General features: G+C 33.8%; 1 pseudogene; it reads right to left on the reverse strand.

The window, feature by feature from the left end:
- Positions 1 to 11368: 11368 nt before the first annotated feature.
- LOC149208140 (bidirectional sugar transporter SWEET17-like) lies at positions 11369 to 13087 on the reverse strand (annotated as a pseudogene).
- Positions 13088 to 20270: the final 7183 nt, after the last annotated feature.

Consider the following 20270-nt stretch of genomic DNA (forward strand, 5'->3'; position numbering starts at 1 on the left):
GTAGTAATTGAATATACATTTCCAACAAGGTATTAGATGCACAAAACGAAGATAATATGACCAAGTTATGACCCCGGGAAGTTGGATGCCCAACTAAACCCAACAGGGCCCACAAACTCTTGGTGTTACATCTCTTGGTGTTAGGGTTCTGGTTGCTTAAGGTTTTCTCATGTTTTCAATAATAAATAGTCCCTTGAGCCTCATTGTAACACAGTTCAGATGCATGTAGCTACCACATCTCTTCTCAGAGATAAGCTACCATCACCCCAGCTATCTTATTTCCATTTTGTTTGTAAGCATAGTTCAATATTTTTCTATTAATGAAATGAAATGTTTTTTTGCTGCATCTCTGTATTTATGATTATATCTGTAATTTGTTGCATTGCTGTTTAATTTCGGATCACAGGATGCGGTTGTGCCCCCCATATTTTCACCTCTCCCTCAATTGAATGGAAGAATACAAATACATCAAAGCAAAGGAATGTACCACCTTTCTTGTGGAGAAAAGATGTCCACTGGAACTTTGGAGAAAACTCTTCCAATTGATTGAGATACAACGACCTTGCATCTCTTTGTTAATATACAATCTCAACACCAAGCCCCTTCCTAATCAAGAAAGGATGTCAATTTGTAGATAATTAATTTCCAGGGCTTCTTATTTCAATTTAAGGTGGATGAGGATCTGTTGATTTTTATTTTTATTTTTTTAATTGACGGCCCAGATTGGATTTCAAGGGAATATGCTCAACATATTTTTTAGACTTAATGTTTATCAACGTCTGTAGTGTGTTACAAAGTTTGTTAGGTTGCATTGACTTTTAACAAATTAAAAAAATTATATTTGTGCCATGTGGATCCCTGCCCACCAATTTCATAGGGATTTGAAATTATTACAATTCTAATATGTTCATATTCTAATTAGATGGGGAAATTAATACTACTTAGCAAAATGGTCCATTTTACAATAAGATGTGTAATTTTTTTTTTCTCAAGTTAAATTAGATTCGTGCCACATTTCCTATGGATTTGAGTAATACTTATGTTAAAGTTCACCATCTTTTTATAGTTTTTTTTGTTATATTTAACATAAGTATTACTTTACATTATTATTATGTAGTATATATTCTAATTAGATGGAGAAATTAATTTATAAGCAAATTTCATTTAGCAAAATGGTCCATTTTACAATAAGATGTGTAATTCATTTTTTTTTTCGAGTTAAAGTTGACACATAGTATTTCTATATAGATATAAGTCATTCAGATTAATCACATTGTTATGATTTAGTGACGTTTCGAACCAACTAATGTGGTTCATCCTCGGGACAAGGTGAGAAATCAATTGATCGGTAGGAATAAATAGCATGGATGCATCATTGCCCAAAGTTAGCCATTAGAAAAATTAGCCGTTGGTAAATTAGTTAAAATTTTTGATTTAAGAATTGGTGTTAGGGAGATATCTGTCTAGCTATTATGGAATATTATTTTTACGAACTTATTGACTTATATAAAATAATTATTTAATAATATCACTTTATAATTTTTTTTTTTGAAAGGGGGTTGACTTGTTCCAAATAAATAAAAATAAATTTAGTTGAAAAATAGATGTTAGGAATAAAATATTCTATTCAATATATTTCAATAATAAATTATTAATATTATCAATTTTAATATTATCAGTTTAAAATGATCATTCTTAGTTAGAGGATAGAAATATAACACTGTTAAATTATAAAAATATAGCACTCTTAAATTATAAAAAAATTAAGTTATAGGTTAAGAATTATTAATAATGTATGTTATATTTTTAGTTTTATTAACAAATTTAATAATATTGAAAAAATAATAAAAAGAGGAAAGGTTAAGAGGAGAAATAAAATAAGACCTAAAACCTAAGGGGGCGGATTGCTAAAGAGAAAAATACAATTTTAGGAGTGGTTGATAAAAAATACTTACTAGGTTAAATACAAGAAATTAAAGAAAATTTATAAGGATAATAGGGGATAAATGATGAAACCAGAAGAAAATAATTAAAAAGAGAGAGGAGGAGGAAAGGGAGGCAGAATCATGAAGAGAGAGACAGAATCCATCTCTTACTCAATTTCCAACCATTATCCCTATTAAGATTTCTGGCATGCCTGTCAATCTCAACTGCTTCCCTAAGTTTCCTGTGGTGGAAGTGATCAACCCTAGCAATGACTTTGGATTCTTCAATGCAGGCATGGTGTTTTGATTTCTCTACATGTTCGGCTAGGGCTGATGCGCGGGAGCGATTATGTCTAATGTTTTTAGCATGCTCATTGATTCTCTGCTTAAGAGACTTGCCTTTTTCCCCAATATAGGGGATACCACAGGAGTAGAGAACAAGGTAGACCCCCTTAGAGTCCCTAGGGTCAATAGGGTCTTTAAAAGATCCAAGAGAATTTTTAATGGTGTTGAGAGGATTGAATGAAGAAGAGACATTAATCAAGGTGGCTATCATCAAAGATTCTTAGAGCATAGGTAGAAAGAGTGCTGAGAACCCTGAATTTTTGAGCCAGGAAATGATGAGAATTGGCATGGAGATACTGCTCCATGTGAGTATTCTTTCGGAAAAATTGGTGACTGACGGAACCATCATCCATCATGGATAGGAGAATGTCAAGAAAGGGAAGGTGACCATTCTCCTCAACTTCCATCGCGAACTTGATGGAGTCTGAGTGGAATTAAGGTGGTTAAGAAACATATCCAACTTCTCATGACTATGAGGCCAGATGATATAAGTATCATATACAAACCTCTTCCAATTTTTTAGGGCGAAATTGAGATGAGGCGAAGGCCTTGGTGTCAAAATATTCCATAAAAAAGTTAGTGACGATAGGGGAAAGAGGGGAGCCCATCACAACAACACAAGTTTTCTCATAGAACTCACCTTGGAAACTAAAGAAAATCAAGGTGAGGCATAGGCCAACTAACTTGGCAGTGTCTTTGTCGGTGATGTGATTTATGATATCAATGGCCTCTTGGATGGGGATTTTGGTTTATAAGGATACAACGTCAAAACTAACTAAAAAATATCCAGGCTCCAACTTGATATCTCTCCACTCTTGAACAAAGGAGGCAGAGTCTTTAACAAAAGAATCAGTGCGACCAACAAGAGGTTTAAGCTTCTTGCTAGATTCTTAGCTCAGAAGCTTAAACCTCTTGTTGGTTGCACTGATTCTTTTGTTAAAGAATCTGCCTCCTTTGTTCAAGAGTGGAGAGATATCAAGCTGGAGCTTGGTGATTTGTTAGTTAGTTTTGACGTTGTATCCTTATACACCAAAATCCCCATCGAAGAGGCCATTGATATCATAAATCAAATCACTGACAAAGACACTGCCAAGTTAGTTGGCGTATGCCTCACCTCAACTTTCTTCAGTTTCCAAGGTGAGTTTTATGAGAAAAAATGCGGTGTTGCGATGGGCTCCCCTCTTCCCCTATCGTCGCTAACTTGTTTATGGAATATTTTGAGACCAAGGCCTTAGCCTCAGCTCAATTTCGCCCTAGAAAATGGAAGAGGTTTGTAGATGATACTTGTGTCATCTAGCCTCATGGTCGCGAGAAGCTGGATCTGTTTCTTAACCACCTTAATTCCCAATCAAACTCCATCAATTTCACGTTGGAAGTTGAGGAAAATGGTCACCTTCCATTTTTTGAAATTCTCCTCTCCAGGATGGATGATGGTTCCGTTAGTCACCGAGTTTACCGTAAGAAAACTCACATGGAACAGTATCTCGATGCCAATTCTCATCATTTCCTAACTCAAAAATTTGGGGTTCTCAGCACTCTTGCTACCCGTGCTCTAAGAATCTCTGATGATAGCCACATTGAGCATGAGAAATCTCATCTTCTTGAAGTTTTAAAAAATAATGGGTATAACAGAGCTCAAAGCCTCAAGGCCTTTCACAAAGCCTGCAAAATGCCGAGAGTTAAACCTACTTGTGTTGATCCTATCTCTAAGGTCCATCTCCCGTATATCCAAGGAACCACGAATATGATTGCCCATATCCTTAGGAAGATTAATGTCTCTTCTTCATTCAAGCATCTCAGCACCATTAAAAATTCTCTTAGATATGTTAAAGACCCTATTGACCCTAGGGACTCGAAGGGGGTCTACCTTGTTCCCTGTTCCTATGGTATCTCCTATATTGGGGAAACATGAAGGTCTATTAAGCGGAGAATTAATGAGCATGCTGCATACATTAGACACAGTCGCTCCCACACATCAACCCTAGTCGAACATGTAGAGAAATCAAAACAACATGTCTACATTGAAGAATTCAAAGTCATTGCTAGGGTTGATTACTTCCACCACATGAAACTTAGGGAAGCGATTGAGATTGAGAGGCATGCCAGAAATCTTAATAGGGATGATGGTTGGAAATTGGGTAAGAGCTGGATTCCGACTCTCTCTTCATGATTCCACCAACCTTTCCTCCTCCTTTCTCTTTTTAATTATTTTCTTCTGGTTTATCATTTATCCCCTATTATCCTTATTAATTTTCTTTAATTTCTTGTATTTAACCTAGTGAGTATTTTTTAGCAACCTCTCCTAAAATTTTATTTTTCTCTTTAGCAACCCCCACTTAGGTTTTAGGTCTTATTTTATTTCCCCTCTTAACCTTTCCTCTTTTTATTATTTTTGCAATATTATTAAATTTGTTAATAAAACTAAAAATATAACATATATTTATAACAACATTTTCGGTAAAAATCACATAAAATAAAATCCCGTCCACGCGTTTCGAACCAACCAGTGTGGTTCATCTTCACGACAAGATGAGGAATCAGATCTAGGTAAAGGAATAAATAGATGATGAGAGCAACTAACTAGCCATTAGAAAATAATAGCTAGTTTGACTAAAAATTGAAATAACTAATTAAGCTTTGACCAAGAATTAAAAAGAATTTTAAATGAATAATTAATATTATTTTTGAATAAATTTAAAATATTATTTAAATAATAAATAAAATCAACAGAATAATTTCATTTTTTTTTTTTTTTTATAGAAGTATTAACCCAGAAAATATATTATTATGGAGATAATATCAATTAAAATTAGTATTTTAATAGGTAAATAAATAAATAAAAATAATAAGAAATAAATTTATGGGGATACTATTAATAAAAATAGAATTCTAAAAAAATAAAATTAAATAAACAAATAACTAAATAAAGAAATAAATTTATGGAGATACTATTAATAAAAATTAGAATTCTGATAGATAAATAGTAAAAATAATAAAAATAAATGAATAAATCATAATAATAATAATAATAATAGTCTAAATTCTACAATAACATATATTATTAATAATTCTTAATCTATGACTTATATTTTTTATAATTTAACAATGTTATATTTTTATAATTTAACAGTTTTATATTTCTATCTTCTAATTAAGAATGATCATTTTAAACTAATAATATTAAAATGGATAATATTAATAATTTATTATTGAAATATATTGAATAGAATATTTTATTTCCAACATCTGATTTTCAACTAAATTTATTTTTACTTATTTAGAATAAGTCAACCCTCTTTCAAAAAAATAATAATATTTTATAAAGTGATATTATTAAATAATTATTTTATGATGATGATGATGATGATGGTTAACGTCCGCTGAGACCAAACATTGGTCTATGGGACCTAAAGAAACAAATTATTTATTTTGATTTAAGATTTTATTCCTATGCTCAAAAAGCTTGGAGAGAAGCCTCCCGAGCTCACTATAATTTTGACATTGTAAAAGGCTAGGAAGGTCAGTCTTGTAACAAAGATTATGAAACTGAGATCTAATGTGGTTGTATGCGGGGCACTCTAAGAGGAAGTGGTTTTCATCCTCGATGTTCCTATTCTCACATATATGGCAGATCCTTTCCATCCATGGCGTTTTAGGAACTGCCTAACGACCTGTTTCACTATGGAGCTCATGAGAATTCGTTCTAATCTTTGCTATATTAATTTTCTTCTTTGAGCTAGTTAAAATAGAGAGATACTTTTGATCTTCTAGGGTGGGGTTGATGACCTTCTTATAATAACTTAATTTTCTTTTAGCCCCTAAATCTTTCTCACACCACATTTTTTCTTTGAACTTAGAAGTAACAATATCTTTAATGTTATTTATGTTTTGCAATGCATAATTCTCATTGAACTTATATAAGTCAATAAGTTCGTAAAAATAATTTCTTATACTAAATTATTCTATAATAGCTAGTTTTTTAAAAAATAATAATATTTTATAAAGTGATATTATTAAATAATTATTTTATATATGTCAATAAGTTCGTAGAAATAATATTTTATACTAAATTATTCTATAACAACTAGTTTTTAATAGATATCTCCCTAACACCAATTCTTAAATAATTTTTTTTAACTAATTTACCAACGGCTAATTTTTAATAACTAATTTACCAACGATTAACTCTAAACAATAAGAATACCTTAAAATAGAACACCCAATCACCATCTATCCAAGACCTCATAGACAATTGATAACTAAACTTAATCCTTTCACTATTTTTAAATTTAATAAAAAAAACTACATAATAAATTAATTAATAAATACATTTATTTTTAAATTTAATAAAAAAACTACATAGTAAGATAATTAATAAATATATTTACTAAAAAGTATGATTCGCCAAAACTAATTTTTATTTATTTGAATCCATTTAAATTAAAAAATTAATATAATTTTTATAAAATAACCATATAAAATAATATAAAGACAACGACAAATCATTACGATTAGTATTGACCCACTTGCATCGAACTTGCCTCGACTTCATTAGGGACTAGGTGACCTATGCTTTTCAGAGAAAAACGAATATAAAAATGAATTGTGCCCTCTTCGTCGGGCAAAGTAAACGCGGTTTCTTATTACTAGTAAATGAATTGTCTCAACGCATTACGAGGTATTTGTTAAGATTATCACAAACGTGAATCGTCGTGTAAATTTCTGATGGTAACCGCACCGCTAAAAATTAGGAATGAGAAACGGTGTCAACAAGGGATCTTGGAAAATTTTATGCACACTTATATTTTTAAATAAATATGGTTAAATAAAAATGGTAAGAAATAAAGCTGTAAAATATATTATAGAGTTAATATTTCTTAATTTATACACATATTTATTAGTCCTTTCAAGGTAATATAGCAATCGTTTTTTGTTCAAAGTCTTTTAATTGTGTATAGCAATCGTTTTTTGTTCAAAGTCTTTTAATTGCGTATAGTAATTGTTTTTTTGTCAAATTCTTTTAATTGTGTATAGCAATTGGTTTTTGTCAAATTCTTTTAATTATGTATTAGGTTTTTAATTGTGTATTAGGTTGTTAAGTTTATGTAACTTAAAAATATATATATTTTTTTAAATTATTATTATTATTATGATTATTAATTTTTGATTTTTTATTGGCTAAATGAGTCTAGATGTGACATTATTCCCCTAGTGGAGGGCGATGTAATTTTAGTATTTATTAGTTCCTGACAAACCATTTTAAAATGATTTTTTTTTTTTTTTAAATAGCCATAACGTTTGTGAGTGCTCTAACACTAACACTGCATTGCTAGAGCTCTCCCTAGATTATTTAGGTGAGTACTCTAACGTGCTCTACTAAGTGCTAGAGATAGGTGGAGGGTGGGGCGTCCATTTTCGTGGTCTACTATCCCTTGATGAGACATCTATATATATGGAGATGGGTGGAGTGGTCTACTATCCCTTGATGAGACATCTATATATATGGAGATGGGTGGAGGGTAGGGCGTCGACTCTCTTGATGAGACATCTATATATATGTCAATGGGTGGAGGGTAGAGGGCAGGGCGTCTACTATCGTGATCGACTATCCTTGATGAGACATGTATATATATATGTGAATTTCATGAATACACAAATATATGATTATATATTTATATATGTAAGTAATACTTATTAAATCTTTATTTATGATATATCTTTTTTAATAATCATACAACTCATATTACACAAATGTTAAGTATAGAAAATCTCAACACACACATTGGCACTAACACACATAATAACAAATTCATTATATCGATACCCATTTCAACTTATAAATGGATGTGGGTTTGAAGAATTTTGATTTTTTAATAAATAAATATATAAGATTTGATTTCATTAGAATATTTTTAATAATATGAAAAGTATCTAAATAAATTTTTAATTTCAAACTAAAAAAATAACTAATTAAATTTAAATATCATTTATTTAGCCACCCATTAAATCGATGGGAGCCATTAAACTGATTGGATTCCAATCATTTCGTTTCATTCCAATCACTTTCATTCCGTTCCTAGCGATGTAACCACAATCAATGCCCTTGAAACCAGGCCCCTTCCTCTCATGACAAGTGCTCTTCTTGTTCTCCCACTGAGGCCAGTCAAGTTACCACTAACGTGGACAAGAGCCATGTCTAATATTTGAACCATGAACCAAAAGGCTGGAAATGCAACTGCAGAGATAGAGTTTTCAATCCATATTAAATTTGGTTACTTATTCAAATTTGTGATCTCTATGTCATGTATGGAATTTTGATCAAATATTTTCATTGTGTCCAAGTGTTTTATTGAGTACATTTCCTTTGTAAATTTGGAGGCGTATGTAGCAGACAAGCAGTATAATGGCGACATCATGGCTGAAAGGAAACGACACGAGAAACTGAGCTAGAGATTCATTGCTCTTTCTGCCATTGTTCCTAGCCTCAAGAAGTTATTTTTCTATTAGCTACAATCTTACACAAGTAATCTGTCTAAGTCAGCATACAAAAGATACCTTAATTCATTGATGTAGATATATCATCTTAAGTTAGACAAGGGGTTATGGAATTTTTACAATTATTTAGGGTTACAATTATGGTTTTGACATGGTACATAAGAGAACACATTTAGTAGTACAATTTTCTCTTTTATTAAACATCTATATATCAGTATATTGTGAAACTTTAAATGGGAAATTATTGCATATGGACAAAGCCTCGGTGCTTGCCGATGCTATAAAGTATGTGAAGCAGATGCAGAATAAGATCAAGGCACTCGAAGAGTAAGCTTCCAAAATATTGTTCAGTTAGTTGTGTATCCAAAGAAGGAAGAGATTTGTAACAATGATCTGGATGCACCCTACCAAGATTCGTTCGAGATCAACCTCAGACAAATGTGTTACAGGACTGCTGAGTCCCCATATTGAGATTCACGTTGTTGATAGAAATGTTATTATCCATGTCCACTGCGGGAAGAGGAATGGTTTGCTGTTGAAATTCCTTGCAGAGCTCGTAAAAATCCAGCTGACTGCGGTGAATGTAAGCATTCTCTCATTCTTAGAAGCGATCTCTAATTCATAATTTCCCTTAATAATTATGACTTAGGTTTAATTTCTTCGTTTAAGTAAATAAAATTTAACTATTAGTTTTTATTTAATTAAATATGGTATTTTTACTTATTTATAATCATACATATTTAATTATAATATAAATAAAATCTATAACACATATATATATATATATAACTTAATATATTTTTAAGTTTTTATTTATTCAATTAAACCTGGTATTTATAATAAACAATTAATTTTTATTTTTATTTTTTTTTTCATTTAAGCATATACGTTTATTTTAATAATATATATATTTATAAATATATATAAAATTTAACTAATATATATTTAAATTTATAAATAATTTTTTATTTAATTATAAGCATGTATGTTTATTTAAATAATATATATATTTATAAATATATATAAAATTTAACTAATATATATTTAAGTTTTTAATTAGTTTTTTATTTAATTAAACATGGTATTTATAATAAATAAGTTTACCTAATTTAAAGATTTTTAGTTTTTTTATATATATATATATATATATAAATTAATAAATAAATAAAATAATTAATTAATTGCAATTTTCTCTAACCTTTGGTCTAGTTAATGGTAACTGAAGCCTAGTCAAATATAACTGTTTCTTTTGGTTCAAAGTAGCTATTTTTTTCTAGCCGTTTGAATGACGGGTCTCTCTATTTAACTTGTTACTATGATCTGATTCTTCATTTTGTCCTAATGATGAACCACACTTGATGGTTCAAGACACATCGACAAATAGATTTTGATGTGATTATCGGTGAAAACATGTCTCAAAAACTTGATATAGATCACATAAACCTTAATTCAATAATACCATAGATTAATTATTATCTGAGATGTATGATGAGATTCAAATAAAATATAATTACAACAACTTTAAAAGAACTTGCATTTTGAATTGTTCATAGATTAACAAATAAATTTAAAAGAATAACATTTCAAATTATAGTACATAGGAATTCAATTCCATTATGAAATGTAAAACTATAAGGAAAAAAATCATAGCAATAAAATTTGAATAATATTATTCTGCTCATATTAAAGGCTATACAACAACAGATAAGGAATTTTTATTGAATATATATTTCCAATACTAATAAAATTTAAAGGAATTATAATTACATTTACTTAAATATCTATATCAAAATTATTTATATGAGTAGAATGTATCACTACTTCAATCCATCTTAATACATCATGATTTACAATACTATTTATGGAAGAATATAATACTTATATCAATTTATACGTCTATTGAAAATAAATTCCTAAATCATTGATATATTTTATTGGAAAATAAAATCTATCTATATATTGACCACATTTATTAATATAATTATACTAATATATAAATAAATATAACGACTCTATTATTACGCCGTAAGGCGTTTCCCTCTGAAATAAACTCTCCAAACTGCTGTCGTGTCAAAATATGTGCCATTCGATTTGGTTGTTAGACGATGGAGTAATCCTTAACCGTTGATTTGAATTGCGCAATGCGAACCGTCAACCGTCTTTCAACAAGATACGTTGCGGTGAGCACAGACGAGAAGGTGAGGCCCTGGGGAGGCGAGACATCGTGGTGGTGTGGACGGAGAGACATTAGTATTCGCAGAACCACAAAATCGATGGCCACGCTCAGCCAAATAATCAAGCAAGACCGTCATCCCGTCTGGCTTGCCGATGCGCTGATTCTTTCAACCGTTGCATACAGCGACAATCCTACGCAGGAACTTGAAACACTGAATACCACATTCGGCTTGCCGGAAACGGCGATCTATGAATTTCTGGAAGAAGACAAGCTGCAAATTTATAGCAGATTTCGGAAGGCTCAAATTATGCCTGTTGCATCGTAACACATTTCGATAGATGAAGATACGCTCAAGGTACGCGCGAGTTTTTCTAAGCAGTTTACAGTGGCAGATTATACAATAACATACGCTTTTATTGACATAGATTTATTGATCCAAGGATAGCTTTTGTAAACTCCTAGTTACTAAAAAATGGTGCAGGATAGATTCAACATTTGCTTTTTCACATTCAGTATTTTCAATAGCGTTCTGGATTTTCGCCTTCATGATGGGGTACTAGAGAAAGGTTATACTGCATTTCGCCTGCATCTGATTGCAACATTCCAGAGTCTAGAGAAAGGGATTTTACAAGCTTTCTGAGACCCTGTACATTAGCCTTAGGAATACTCAATCCTTTCTCTAGATCTCTAGATTGTTGGGTTGGGACTTCTTATCTTCTGCACTGAATTGATGTACACCTCCACCGCCAATCTCGATATCCGTCACAAGTTTAAAGTCCTCAGTCTTTACAACTTCGTCTCTGATTCCTTCTCGCCTGGGCTTCCCCTTTCTATAAATCAAGTACAGAAGAAGCTGTGCAGCTCCAAGGCCGAAGCCGATTCCATTCGGGATCTATACATTACAGCAACACATTTGTTTGAATAATATGCATTCTACCTAAATCTAATTTCAATGAAAAACTTCAACACTAACCCCAACAAACACGTCTCGTTCCAGCACTGCCCAAACTGCCCAAACTCCTCCGTTAAGAAACAGGAAGAATGACAGGAAAAATGGCATGAATTCCACGCTCTTCGTTACTATGACACTTTTCTGTTGCCACCCACATACGTGGGGATTACAAGGTCAGTCTGTAAAATTCAAAATGGCACTAATCTTCCTTGAATTATTGACAATTTTTTTTCTGTGCCTAAATGTTGAAAACCAAGCTTACCATAACTGTTAATGGAGAACCATACATGCTTAACGTTAAACACACGCATAGAATTCCTACTACGTTTATTCTCGTTTGTTGATTTAGTGCCAGAAAGGTCACCAAAAATACAGCAGCAAAAAATACTATATCCACAAGCAACACCAGAATAATAGTCTTGAGCTGCATAACAACACCAATTAGATGTACCATGAGTCATAAAATTTATTGGTCGACAAGATCCATCTTTCACTTTGGATTTATGAAGTGTTATCAGAATTCCAGTTCTCTATGTGACATACTAATATTTGTGTTCGATCTAATAGTCGTGGAAGCATCAACTGAAACACTCAATATGAAGGTGATTGAAAAAAAAAAAAATACTAACCCGAAGTCCCTTATGGGCATAAATTATAAACAGAATGATATATGCTGCTTCCAATACCGCGCCTGCCCCATTAATCGTAGAGATCAACAGTCCCCCGGGCTTTATTAATCCATAATATGTCCATTGCGAAGTGCTCAACAACGTGCAGATATAAGGGAGAGGTTTGAAGTCCTGTGTGGACTTATTCTTCACTATACGCCAAAATGTCTTCCTGTAAATAAAATATTATTGAACAACACTTGCAAGATTGACAAAACTCCCTAGAAACTAAATGTATTTAACCATTCAAAACATTTAAGAGCTTACACCGGCGATATGAAAACGAGGAACGATATCACATTTCCTGCAACATATTGCCCAAACATATAATAATTCAGATGAACAAGCGATTCAAATCACTAAAGAAACATTAAATGCGACTCTGATCATATATTGTATGAACTGACCGACAACACCAAGAATGAAGCTCACATCGGCCATAGCGAGTATATGGTGAGGACCAATGCAATTTTTTTCCTTATTCTCGTGGAAGATGCTGAGATTAATGATAAGGCAGGGCTTTTTCTTCTGAAGGCCTAAAATGCATCGTCCAACCAAACAATTGCAGCAATGGAGTGAGCGCCACGTCAAAGATGTCAGTACCTACTGTTAGGTGTATGAGTTCGACATGAGAGTTAGTCCGGAGCTTTCCGGAACTGCCATAGGTGGCCCATTCAGATGGCCTGAAAAGTGTCTGGGATAAATGCCATTTGGATCGTTTCTTATTCTGGTCTTAGGATAAAAGTCAGATAGCTTCTTATCTTAATAGACTTTTTGGACGAGAGGTGATGGTCAAAATGAGATTCTGCAATTTCAGTAAAGTAATATAACATTCTTCATGGACCCAATTTATTTGAATGGCAATTTAAACTTTTTGGTATGAGAATCAGATCTGGATTTCATGGCGGAAATCAAACCAATGAGATTATATAATTACGCGGTAAGGCGTTTTGAAATAAACTCTCCAAACTGCTGTCGTGTCAAAATATGTGCCATTCGATTTGGTTGTTAGACGATCGAGTAATCCTTAACCGTTGATTTGAATTGCGCAATGCCACGCGCTACGCTCCATACGAACCGTCAACCGTCTTTCAACAAGATACGTTGCGGTGAGCACAGACGAGAAGGTGAGGCGCCTGGGAGGCGAGACATCGTGGTGGTGTGGAGGGAGAGACATTAGTATTCGCAGAACCACAAAATCGATGGCCACGCTCAGCCAAATAATCAAGCAAGACCGTCATCCCGTCTGGCTTGCCGATGCGCTGATTCTTTCAGCCGTTGCATACAGCGACAATCCTCGGCAGGAACTTGAAACACTGAATACCACATTCGGCTTGCCGGAAACGGCGATCTATGAATTTCTGGAAGAAGACAAGCTGCGAAAAGAAGGCTTCGAGATCGGCCGAAAGCAGGTTCTTCTGGTCGTTAAAAGCCTGGCCAAAGATCACATGATCATCGCCTGCAGAGGCACCACGGGGTTTATGGATGCGCTAACGGATCTCAACATAATGCAGAGGTCCTTGAGCCTGGGAGCGGGAGCTGCTCATGCGGGGTTTCTTGACAGAGCCAAGAGCATCCCATTGAAGTATCTTAGGCGCCAGTTAATACAAGGGAACAAAATTGTATTGACGGGCCATTCTTTAGGAGGAGCCGTTGCCTCGTTGCTCACCCTCAGATTGTTGGAATCGAGCCCTAAGTTTTGCCACGAACAAGTTCAATGTTATTCATTTGGATGCCCTCTCTTCGCGGATTCAAAATTGGCAAAACATATAAATTCGCGTTACAGAAGACACTTTGTGCATATAGTTTCCAAGAGCGATATCGTCCCCAGGCTTATGCCGTTTGCGCATTTTCTGTACACCCTGTGGGCCGGCTTGGAGGTCGGCCCACTGGAAGATGTGTTCAACATAACGCGGCTAGCGCTTCTAGTATGGCAAGTGCTCCCCAGAATCCGTAAGCAGCGTCTAGGAATAGCAACAGTGGCGACGCAGGCGGTGTCGTGGGTACCCGGCTTGATTCGTGGCTTCGTCCATCGGTTGTTAGCTTTGGCGTTGTCCTACCATTCGGGGTCAGGCTGCTCCTTCGCAGGCCAGATGGTGCTGCTTGATGCAGACAGAAGCTTCGATGAGGATATCGATGACTCCTCGGATGTGGATAAGCACCTGGCCTTTCAGTTTACTCAGGTTGTTTCCATGGACAGCATAAATGAGCACAGCCTTCTTAGCTACATCGAAAATGTCTTTTCTGTTAAGACGAAGGAAGAAGAATCTGATTCAGAGCTGGAGGTCCACAGAACCACGGTTAGTGTTTCGCTTGCTGATGGTAGGGATAGGAAGAGTAAATCGAGTAATAATCGGATTCGTCTCACAGAGTTCGAACCCGAGACCTCTCATTCTACCGAAAAGAATAAAAGAAAGAATTCAAAGGCTTTCCGAAGCAAGGTTGCATGCTTAATCTTTGCTAAGCGTATGCAGGAGTCTGCTCCCATACCCATCAGGCAGAAACCGAAAGAGAGAAGGAGATGGCTTGCAATAGTAAGGAAAAACCTGGGCAGATTGGGCAGATTTGCTCACAAGTGGAACACACTTTTCGTGACATCTTCCATTTATTATGCAGTTATGAAATTTCGCAAATTTTATGCATTGCAATAGCAAATGAAAGGACCCTGTGGGATGTAGCCTGTATCGGAATTTCTCCTGTGCAAGGAAAAATGTTTGCCCTTAACCTTAAACAAAAAATTGTCAATAAAAATAAAATGTCAAAAATTTTGTTGTCATAAAAATTAAATGGTTTGATCTCTCTTTGGGCAGTTTTGGAGAAATGTGTGAAAACAAAACAGTGCCACGTGGGAAAAACAAGGTATAATATAAGTTTCTTTGCGTTCGAAATTCCACCATAAATTCGTGTGTCGTTTGTGGCATATTGCGGTGAAGGAGAATTATAAATATTGATTTACCATTATATGTCCATGGTAAACTTCCCTGACTTATGGTTGATCTTGTTTCGCAACTGTTGGATAAGGATGTGAGAGCAATACCGTCTCCATGCTGTACAAAGAGATTGGTCAACACAGGCTTCTTTAGTTATCTGGATGTATGTTTCAATTGCCTCGTAAAGAACGAAGGAACCGTCTCTGAGTGTTGGGGTTGCTTCTCGAAGTAGTGAGGCGCTGAACCGTGCTTTCCTTTGGTCTGTGTCTCAGTCAAAAATACTTTGTAAGTGATTTTGAAACTTTTGTAACGACATCTTACAATATTCCCGTAGCTAAAATTCATTTGATTGAGCTGAAAATTGGGCATGACTTAGCATCATCCCAATGCATAAAATTTAGTTGAGATCGAGAAAATAACCGGTGGCTTCGTAATGCAAATTGGCAGAGGAGGATTTGAGCGTCTGCGCCATGCATGTCTCTATGCCATCTAAGTACTGTCAAAAACATCGAAACAAGGAGAGCAGGAACCCTCAACAGAGGCATATATTATTGCTTGAGAGGTATATATAATTGCTTGATTGATTAAGGTCTCATGTTTTCATATATAAAAAAACAAAAAATTGTCATTAAAAATAAAATGTCAAAAATTTTTTTGTCATAAAAATTAAATGGTTTGATCTCTCTTTGGGTAGTTTTGGAGAAATGCGTGAAAACAAAACAGTGACACGTGGGAAAAACAAGGTATAATATAAGTTTCTTTGCGTTCGAAATTCCACCATAAATTCGTGTGTCGTTTGTGGCATATTGCGGTGAAGGAGAATTATAAATATTGATTTACCATTATATGTCCATGGTAAACTTCCTTGTGATGTTCTATTATGTCCAACCTTGTGTTTGATAGGAAAAAACAATTTCTAAATCACTATATGTCCACTCGTTTTAACTAACAATCTTGTTATTGAACAGGACCAAATGTTTTATAGAAGTGACCGAATCAAAAACAAGACTCGACATTCCATTGAATGCAAGCCATGAATTAGAGTATCTATAATATCTGGGAGAGAACTGGTGGATACAAATGTCTCTGAGCTGAGGAAAAATAGTCATATCCTCTCGTATGTAAGCTTTGTTCATGTAAATATATTCATATTTGTGGGTATGAAGATATTGGAGAACTAGAAATGTAATGGTGTTTTGGATTTTGAATTTTATCTCTCGGGGAGATAAATGATTTTGTTAGTAAATATTGAAATCTTTTGGGATGAATAAGTGGTAAAATAGGTCAATGTGAGCACAGTGTGGAAACTGGCGGAGTTGGCCATGCTGGGAATAAAAATCCAACACAATGAAAAACATGCAACGAATGAAGTTATAAGTGAATTGAAAAACAACAACCGAATGAATTACAAACAACGAATGAAGTTGTAAGTGAATTGAAGAAAAGACATTTGATTTATTAGGGAAACTAATTCACTGGATCACAAATCTGTCCATGATCAAATCTTTTATGTGGCTCTAGCATCATACTAGACTAACAACTCATCTCCAAAGTATCTATATTCTCAAACTTATATCACCTACTTACATAGGTTGGGTTTCTATGGTCATAAAATATTCACTCTTTATCCTGAGAATATAAGATTTGTGAGAATCTTGCAACAACCTTTAACTAACACAGTTTCATCCCGTATGACATCACTGGAGGCCGAAAGCAATTGAGCCTTTTTATCCCATCAATGCAACTTTTTAAATCCCCAAATACCTGAATATCTTTGATGTTGAGCCACTGAAACAAGTATAAAAAACCCGAGATGCAATAATTTTTGCCCAGTTATTAGTACCCTACCACCTTAAAAACATGTTTATGTTGTATATATGGCCGTAGTACCAGCTGAGATATGTCAAAATAATAATATGGTATAAGAATTCTTATAAAGGTTCATAGTTGTGTGTATGAAAGATATATAATTTATCAGTTCTGTTGAACATATAAAAAACAGTCACAAAGTTTATAATATAGAGAAAATAAGATTGTCCTCCTGATAATCTGCAATCAAAGAAAAAGCATGTAAATTGCTTTGAAGAAAAACCGACTTTATTACATTCTTTGAAGAAAAACTGATTTTATTACATTGTTCCGAGAATTGTTGATCCTTTTGTTTAAATAGCCTTGCTTTGCCTTTGTCCATTTGAATTGGATACGGAGGAATTGTTTGGATGGCCAAAAGTGGTAGGAATCTGGGCAAAATAATTTCAAAAAATCTTGTAGATGCAGTGTTTGAATTTTATTTTTGATAGTAGAAATAGATTCAGCACCATCAGTAGAAATAGATTCAACACCATCAAAAACGTCTAGGACACTTAAAATTTTGAAATTTAACAACTATAACTTGGATTTACAAAAATATTTACCACATATTTTCTAAATATAACCTAAATTTCCATAACAATCCAGAAAATTCCTCAGCTAGTTAAACTATGGCATTTAGATTTGTTCTTACACAATTCATGGATCCTTTGATTCTATGCATGTGATGAAAATTGATAGGAGAGGCATGAGATTTGAAATCATATTTTGATATATTGATAACAAGGTGTAGTTTCTTATTTCAAATGTTCCACTAATCGATCTATAATAAGTTTGGAATTTCTAGGTGATATTTTTTTCCTTTGCCATTAGGATATTTAGAGAAAATAATTGTGGATAATTGTTTCACACTGTGTCTATATTTACACAGAATAAAAATTGGAGTATGAATTGTTTATAAAAATTGGAGTATGAATTGTTTATAAAAATTCAGCCTCCCATCCATCCTTTTGATGTGTCTCGTCACGCGGCTCTATTTTCAGTTTTACTTTACATATTTATTGCCTAGCATATTTATTTCTTTACATATTTACGCCGTAAGGCGTTTCCCTCTGAAATGAACTCTCCAAACTGTTGTCGTGTCAAAATATGTGCCATTCAATTTGGTTGTTAGATGATCGGGTAATCATTAACCGTTGATTTGAATTGAGCAATGCCAGGCGCGACGGTCCATACGAACCATCAACTGTCTTTCACATGCTGCAGGCAACGATAGCAAAACTCGCCGTATTCTGTGCCTGCCAGGAGCAAAAGAGAGGCTCAGACTCTTCAAAGCCGACCTCCGCCAAGAGGGAAGCTTCCATGCTGCCGTTGAGGGTTGTGAGTACATTTGTCATTTGGAAACTATAATGGATTTCGCCATTGAAGCACAGGTATTTTTTAACAACCACCCGAATGCACAACTTCCGGAAACAACGAATTTATTACTGGATTTTGACCCCTTTTTTGGATATAAATTTTCCCTTTTAATGTACTTTTTCTTCAAACACAGATGAATGTTATCGAAGCTTAGGTGAATGGTACTCTTGATATTTTGAGGGCTTGCAGTCAGGCAAAGTCTGTGAGGCATGTAATTTACACATCATCCATAACTGCAGCCTCGCCACTTAATGATGATGGCGAATTCAGGGACTGCCTCGATGAATCTTGCTGGACCCCAATCGATATCATGAGACGTGAAAAGCCTATTTTCTGGGTAAGTTCGCTGTTACTACTCACTTCAAAGATTTGTATTAAAAGATCCGTAATTTTATCTTAACTTCAAATATAATCAATCTAGATTTATTAGGGTTAGGGTCCAAAAGATCAAATTTATGAGTTGTAAAGTTGCATGCTCATAATAGATTTAGAATTAGATAAATCTAATCAATCTGGATTTATTAGGGTTAGGTTGCAGAGGATCAAATTTATGAGTTGTAAAATTGTATGCTCATAATAGATTTAGAATTAGATAAATGTAGACCGGTTTTAAAAAGTGATGAAATCCCAAATAATTTTCATATTCCACTATAAAATGAGCTTCTTAACACAATCTCTTACCCAACACAATCATTATTTTGACTCGACTGTAAAATGAGCTTCTCAACCATTATTTTGAAATTACTTTGAAATGCAAATCTCTTGATATTTAGAAAAATGTAATTTACATTTTTATCTTGTCACACGTATGGTAAGCGTTCATTAGATATTTGATCTTATTTTTGTAAATTTTCATGGCTTGGTGTTTCTCTTATGGATTGTTTTATTTCATTGAGTTTAGGTTGATTATGGATTCTTTGTATCTCATGGGTATAAGCATAGTTTTGTTACATATCAATAAGATACATGAAATCTGAAATCAATATAAAAATGTTCATTTCATCTAATCTTATATTAAAGTCGCATCTCTGTATCAATGTTGAACATTTTGATTCTCAGTATCCAATGGGTAAGAGCATAATTTTCAGATCTGCCATTAACAGAAAAATGCCCATTTTTCCTGTTCTTATATTAATGTTCACATCTCTCAGGCAACGCTGAACATTTTGAATGGTTAAGGGAGCTTCATGATATCATGGGTTCCATTTTATTAGTCCACACTGAGGATGCTTGTAATGCTCACATATTCTTGATGGAGCGTCCCTCTGCGAGAGGTCGATATATATATGTTCAACAGTCCGTGCTACCAGCATTTTTCCAAGGAAAATTTTGAGAGATGGTTCCCAGTTGATGGAAGAAATTTGGTTTTTTGCTGCTAGCCCACCACTCCAACTCGAGACTCGTTGTAAGTTCAAGGAATCACAAAGTCCTGTCAGAAATTGGAGTTGCAGAGACATCTATAATAAGAATGGGGGATTTGGTAGAAGAGGAAAACTGGCAGCTATTTTTTATTCATCCTTTTGAATTCCATGATTCAGTTGGGGCTTACTC

This window comes from Pinus tabuliformis, chromosome 1_2 (genome assembly GCF_031772625.1).
Source record: "Pinus tabuliformis cultivar Carrire ecotype Pingquan chromosome 1_2, CPIR1, whole genome shotgun sequence".
Taxonomy (NCBI): Eukaryota; Viridiplantae; Streptophyta; class Pinopsida; order Pinales; family Pinaceae; genus Pinus; species Pinus tabuliformis.